The following is a 7,575-nucleotide window of genomic DNA, read 5'->3' as shown; positions in this document are numbered from 1 at the left end:
TAGATGTTTCTCTGTTTCCTTTTTTTATATGAGGACCACAAAACTAGATTCCCTCTAAGAACTGCCTTCGCTGCATCCCATAAAATACTGAGGAGAAACATCACCATTGTTATTATAGTCCATGTATTCCTTAAATTCTTCTTTTACAAACCTTTTGAATTTTACATCCTTTAGTAGACCAATATGAAGCGTCCATGAGTGCAGATGGAGTGTCAGGTACACGCCTGCATGGTCCGAAATATCTCTCAGCCCTATATCACAATTTACAATCCTGTGCTTATCAAAGTGTGACATAAAAAATAGTCCAGTCTTGAATACATATGGTGGGAATGTGAAAACCAACCCTTCTTCTTAAGCATCCTTTTAACATATAGAGCTTCTGATTGTGACACTTTAGTTTTACTGGACGTGTCCAGAAATGGATTCAAGTGAATATTCCAATCTCACCACATATTAATACGCCTGATGTTTCTGTTGCAATTAATTCAAAAAGGGTCCTGATCAGATCTTTATCAGTCCCTGGCCGTCTGTACACATTAAACATGTAACTTCCTTGTGATCTGTGTACCCTTTAGCCAGCATATAACGCCCCTCCTCATCTCTGATTTGTGAGGAAAGCTGGAAATGTACTTTGACAATAAGGCCACTCCTCTAGAATGTTTTTTTTTTATATGTGAGGAATAATACAGATTTTAAACCCCATTTTACACAATTTTTTGTGCTCGGTGGCAGAAAGATGTTTCCTGCCAGAAAATGGTAAATGGTCTGTATTTATATAGCGCTTTACACATCCATTCACACGCACATTCATCCACACATTCACACACTGGTGATGGCAGCTACATTGCAGCCACAGCCACCCTGGGGCGCACTGACAGAGGCGAGGCTGCGGACATGGCGCCACCGGGCCCTCTGACCACCACCAGTAGGCAACGGGTGAAGTGTCTCGCCCAAGGACACAACGATCGAGACTGGCGGAGCCGGGCTTGAACCGGCAACCTTCTGATTACAAGATGAACTGCCAACTCTTGAGCCACGGTTGCCCCCCCCCCCCCAAAAAAAAAGAGTCCCAGAGAGCCCCTCGTAGTGCTGCTTGGTAATCTCGGCTCATCATAGCAGCGCTCTTGGAGAAAGCCAGTAACATCCCATAACTGCGGTCAAACCTGTTACTCTTATTTTACAGAGGAGAACTGCAGTCTTAGGTGCGGGGAAAAAATTAGGTGTTACTATCCATACGCTTGAATCTGGAGCTTTTCCTGGATGTATTTCATCCGGGTCTGCCGCGGCGCCCCGCTCGCTCTTTCCCAGAATGGCGTCCGCTGCTTGGGTACGGGGATGCGTGGTATTGGGTCGTCTGCTCCCTTTTCCATCAACTTCCTCTTCTCCAGGTCTTCGGATGCGTCGTAAATCACGAGCCCGTTTTCATAAAACACACGCAGTCTGGGACAGTGGCGCGGCTGCCACTTCGTACCTCGCTAAGTAAGTTAGCTGGATTAGATTGTTGACGATTTCGCGTGATCCTGGATCGTTCGGTTCCCCGAAGCTCATCCGGGACTTGCTGTCATAGCAACAGAGCCGTAAGCGTAAACCTGCTCGGGAGCAGGCTTACTTTATGTAAACAGGATTAGATCGCGGCCACGCAGGTATGTCCGCTTCATTTATACGAAAGCAACAGCGATATTTTTCCACTGTTTCACCATAAATAAATAACATCAATGTAACTAAAGATAATGCAGCACTTGATCCTTTTATTGATGTCACACAGATACATACAGGTCATTTCCTAAAAAAGGGAAATGTACTATTAACATTCTATTACATGTATGTGATTATTACAGATGTAATTCATATTTCAGAGTAGTAATTGTAAATTACTTTGTGTAATCAAGATGAGAGACCACGGCTATAAAAGCGAAGGTGGATTTGGGAAGCCTGTCGCAGCCATGTCCTGTCCGTATACGCGAGCAACCCATTGCGGAAGGTGCAAGATTGATAAGGAGAGTCCTCAGAATTCAGCGTATATTGCGGGACAGACAGGATCCTTTAGCTCAGCGCGACAGTGTGCTCATAGAGAGATATCGATTTTCCCGTGAGGGTATTATTCACTTAACCAACTTGTTGACGAGGGGGTGCAGGACCACCACCTGTCTTTTTTTGCTCTGCCCTTTTCTTGGTTGCTGTTATAAACAAACAAACAGATTATTTCAGGGTCTCTTTCCAAGAGACTAAAAGCAATATAAGTGATAAATATTACCATTCTGTAGAATATTCTAATATTTCACTTTTACTTGTTCCCATGTTCTAGTGGGTCCTGTTGTGGCTCTAATGTGAAAGAGGATAAAATATAACAATATAATATAATGTAATATAATATTGGATAATATAGTGTAATATAATAAATCTACCCTACCGCCTACTGGTGTTGGCCAGAGGGGCCGATGGCTTCTGTCAGTCTGCCCCAGGGCAGCTGTGGCTACAACCGTAGCTGCCTCCACCAGTGTGTGAATGTGAGAGTGAATGAATAGTGTAAAGCACTTTGGGTGCCTTGAAAAGCGCTATATAAATCCACTCCATTATTATTGTTATTATTAAATTACCTACGAGTTTAATTTGTCAGCAACTTTCTGCCAGCCCTCTCTCCTTGCTTTTGCAGCCTTTGCAGTGTTCTCTTGCGTTTTAATTAAACTCTGAAACTCCTGAAATCCCTCACTCAAGGGTTCTTGCTCTGCTGCCGAAAAATACCGAGCCGAGCGCGCTCCTTCGACATTTTCGCCGACCAATCAGCGGGTTGCCGATCAATGTTTCTACTATCGATGCGTAGCCCCTTTTACGACACCCAGTGATGTCACATTACTGCTTCCAGCTGTACTAATCGTCAACAGCAGGTGTGTTCGGGGAACCGGATTAGCGAGCTCAGAGTTAGCGCGATGATTTGATCTTGGATGTGTCATTTGATCTTGGATGTAGTGAGCGACGTACGAAGAACGGGCCCCAGGGCCCTGTTTCAGGAAGCCGGTTTAGTGCAAACTCTGAGTAAGTATACCCTGAGTTAACGGAAACTCTGGGTTTCCGGTTTCACAAAGCGAGTTTAGATTAATCCTGAGTGAGTTACTATGACGACACACTCCGTGAAGCTAACCTGCCCCCTAGCAGGTTTACTTCAACTAACCCTGACGTTCTCCGCCTCTTTGTCAGAAACCTGACTGTAGGAAGTGTCAGACATGGCGTGCTCCTTCCTTGAAGAGCCAGTAGATGTTGAAGCCCAAATTCTCCGCAGAGCTCTCCGCCGGGAGAGAGTGATTAGAGCGCGTTCGGACATTTGATCATTTCCTGATGATTTCCTGTGTGAACGTTACCGTTTTTCAGCACAATCTATAATTTATTTGAATAACATCCTCAGGCCTAATATTGCTCATGTGACACATCGCGGACATCCTCTCAGTTCATTACATATTATTTGTATCGCACTTCGGTTTTTTGCAAACGGGAGCTTTCTGTATAATATTGGTGACGCTGAGCACGTTTCCAAGGCTACCGTCTGTCGGGCAGTCAGGTTGTTACAGTTGCACTGAAACGTCTCCTGTACTCGTTTGTGGTGTTCCCCGGTCACAGACCCACAAGATTTATCAAAGAGGGATGCCACAAAATTGCAGGTATCAGGATGAACAAAACTTAATTCATGATGTGGTGATACTTGAACTACTACTTAAATTTTACATTTATTCCCACGGTTCCCAGGCGTGATTGGCTGTATAGATGGCACTCACATTCCAATCATTGCTCCTTCAGTAAATGAAGGAGACTATGTGAACAGGAAGTCTTTCCACAGCATTAATGTACAGGTACATAGTTCCCTGTAGCATTTCAAACTAACAAATTATTTCATTATAGTAATGGATGCTAATTTGTGTTCTCTGCACTGTGAAGATCATATGTGATGCTGCCAACATTATCACAAATGTGGAAGCCAACTGCTCAGCCTCTGTGAGTGGTGGTGGTGGAGGACCCCCACCTGTTTTTCTGTTGGCTATAACGGGTCACATTTGAGCATACAGAGTAAGCAAATATGTACTTGTAATGTGCTCAGATAATTTCAATAAGTGCTTACAGAAAGAAAATTAATGTAGCCTCTAACTGCAATTGATTTACATCGGACAAACAGACCAAGCACTATGGCTCATGATACAATTACACCTCACCTGTTTGGACTATATTTTTATATTTCATTTTTACTTGCTGCCAGGAACGTTTGGGGCCTGTTGGGTTGCACCTGCGCTCACATCACATCACAAAATAAAATGTATGAAATAAAAAATAAAATATAATAAAATAACGTGTTAAATGGGTGGAAATCCCTCGATCAATGTTTAAATTAACACTCACGCATTGACTCTGTCGGCTATGTTTTGCCATGCATGCTCCCTTTCTTTTGCAGCTGAGGCTGTGTTACTTTTTTCCCGCAAAATTTGCATGTTATCGGCATATGCTGCCATCAGAATTTCGGCCTCAAGCGCTGTAAGATACATTGACCGCGCCTTCTTTCCCTCCGTCTCCATGGTGACTCGCTTAATCTGTGCTCCACTAATCAGGGCTTTATGTATCCTCGTGCGCGCGCTTAACTTGGGGTTAAAGCAACTCCGCGTTGACTGAACTAATTGTTATCAGCCTTTCTGAAACCGAATATTCCGAGTTGGACAGTTCGGGGTTACTCAACCGTGAGTGTCGTTTTTCACTCTGAGTTTTCTAAACCGGCTTCCTGAAATAGGGCCCTGGAAGCCGGTTTAGAAAACTGGCTGAAGCACAGGTGCTTCAGCCTGCCTCCACCTCCACCACAAAGTATTTTTTGTCCAAGTGGTTTGAGAACTCTGTAAAGCCCGTAAGATTTTTCACACAGTGGGACAGACTTGTTGGGAACCAGTTGGACTGACTGAGTGAACCAGCAGCTGTTGGATCAGACATCAGTGGAAACCTTTGTCTGTTCTGTTGTTCACATCTGGCCTCAGTTTGAACATAAACCTGTTGTGACAAAGTGGAGGAGCAGTTGCAATTCTCTCCATTTGTCCCACATGTGTTTACCTTGTTTTTGCACATTGTACACATTATTCTGTTTCTATGTATTTGCTATGGTTTGCTATTTGTCAAGTAACATTGCTTCACTCACTATCCCGGGTTTGTTTGTGTAAGCGTTTTGTTGCCGGCAAATCAAACATTCTGCAAATTAAGACAAATACTAAGTTATGTTTCGTTATACTTTATTATGTTACAGATTAAGTCATTTGTTCATACTTACTCTGTTTGTCTTTTCAGTCATCATGAGTGTCAGGTGTGGGGAAACGCCCGCCTGGCATTTCCTCATTTTAAAGTCCTGATCATGTCACACATGACATCATCAGGAAAAACCAAGTGGAGGGGTTTCCTTTTGTCTGTGTTAATGTTTAAAGGGATTTGTTGAATGTTTTTCCTTTTGTTAATACTGCCATTTAGTTGTGTAAATGTGCATGTTAGAAGTGTGTAGAGGTTTTGTGTTTTTAGATAATCTGTGTAGAGCTTTAGATCCCTCAGTTGAGTGAGTGGTACTGGCTGGGCAATTGGAGGGAAATTGATGGCCCTATTTAAAGCCAGTCTCTACCAGACGCAGGAGGGAGGAGAGGTGAGCGGTGTTGCCATGCCATGCCATGCCATGCCATGCCATGCCATGCCATGCCATGCCATGCCATGCCATGCCATGCCATGCCATGCCATGCCATGCCATGGTGGCTTTTCATCCAATTGGTTCACCCCAACGCGACGCTTCATTTGCTCTAGCAGGACACCTACTGGACGTAAAAATAATAGCTGGCATGAATTTGAAGAGTGTGGCATTTTGCACACAGCCTGTAAATGTCAACAACAAAAGGAGTGTGTAAAACATGTATATTGTAGTGATGCAGTATACTGTGTATATTTATAGTGGCAGTATGGGAAATGATTATTTGGAAATGCTTGAAATGAAAACGATCATTTACTGTGAGGTGAGGTGTGGTTGGGGTGTGGACAGTAGTTGTGCTTTTGTAACGTTGAGGTATGGACAGCTACACACTGAGGCTTTGAGCCTCAGTCCTGCCTGTTCACATTTTATTCTGTAAAAACTAAATTTTCACTGCTTTTATGACCTTTTTAGTGGGGAGAACATAGCTAGGATTTAATGATTTAACAAATCTTTTGAATCCTTTGTCCTCCACAATGCTAAATGGCTGGGAGTCCTCAATCACCATGGTAACCAGGTCTTCATCTATTGGAGATTGTTCTCCTGAGGAAAGACAATAAAGACAAAGCACAAATATAAATATCACACACGTAACTTATAACAGTTGTATAATATTGTTATATCATTTAGTAACATTACTGCATGCTATATTATCATTGCATTTGATGGCTCACCTGGGCCCTGTTTCAGGAAGCCGGTTTAGAAAACTCAGAGTGAAAAACGATACTCAGGGTTGAGTAACCCCGAACTGTCCAACTCGGAATATTCGGTTTCAGAAAGGCTGATAACAATTAGTTCAGTCAACCCGGAGTTGCTTTAACCCCAAGTTAAGCGTGCGCACGAGGATACATAAAGCCCTGATTAGTGGAGCACAGATTAAGCGAGTCACCATGGAGACGGAGGGAAAGAAGGAGCGGTCAATGTATCTTACAGCGCTTGAGGCCGAAATTCTGATGGCAGCATATGCCGATAACATGCAAATTTTGCGGGAAAAAAGTAACACAGCCTCAGCTGCAAAAGAAAGGGAGCATGCATGGCAAAACATAGCCGACAGAGTCAATGCATGAGTGTTAATTTAAACATTGATCGAGGGATTTCCACCCATTTAACACGTTATTTTATTATATTTTATTTTGTGACGTGATGTGAGCGCAGGTGCAACCCAACAGGCCCCAAACGTTCCTGGCAGCAAGTAAAAATGAAATATAAAAATATAGTCCAAACAGGTAAGGTGTAATTGTATTATGAGCCATAGTGCTTGGTCTGTTTGTCCCATGTAAATCAATTGCAGTTAGAGGCTACATTAATTTCCACTTATTGAAATTATCTGAGCACATTACAAGTACATATTTGCTTACTCTGTATGCTCAAATGTGACCCGTTATAGCCAACAGAAAAACAGGTGGGGGTCCTCCACCACCACCACTCACAGAGCCTGGCCACTTGGCTTCCACATTTGTGATAATGTTGGCAGCATCACATATGATCTTCACAGTGCAGAGAACACAAATTAGCATCCATTACTATAATGAAATAATTTGTTAGTTTGACATGCTACAGGGAACTATGTACCTGTACATTAATGCTGTGGAAAGACTTCCTGTTCACATAGTCTCCTTCATTTACTGAAGGAGCAATGATTGGAATGTGAGTGCCATCTATACAGCCAATCACGCCTGGGAACCGTGAGAATAAATGTAAAATTTAAGTAGTAGTTCAAGTATCACCACATCATGAATTAAGTTTTGTTCATCCTGATACCTGCAATTTTGTGGCATCCCTCTTTGATAAATCGTGTGGGTCTATGACCGGGGAACACCACAAACGAG

The sequence above is a fragment of the Mchenga conophoros genome, linkage group LG14, assembly GCF_057382185.1.
Source record: "Mchenga conophoros isolate Kocher_MC1m ecotype Shallow Benthic linkage group LG14, M_conophoros_male_GT1.1, whole genome shotgun sequence".
In the NCBI taxonomy this organism is placed as follows: Eukaryota; Metazoa; Chordata; class Actinopteri; order Cichliformes; family Cichlidae; genus Mchenga; species Mchenga conophoros.
The sequence above is the reverse complement of the archived record's forward strand: the minus strand, read 5'-3'. Positions refer to the sequence as shown.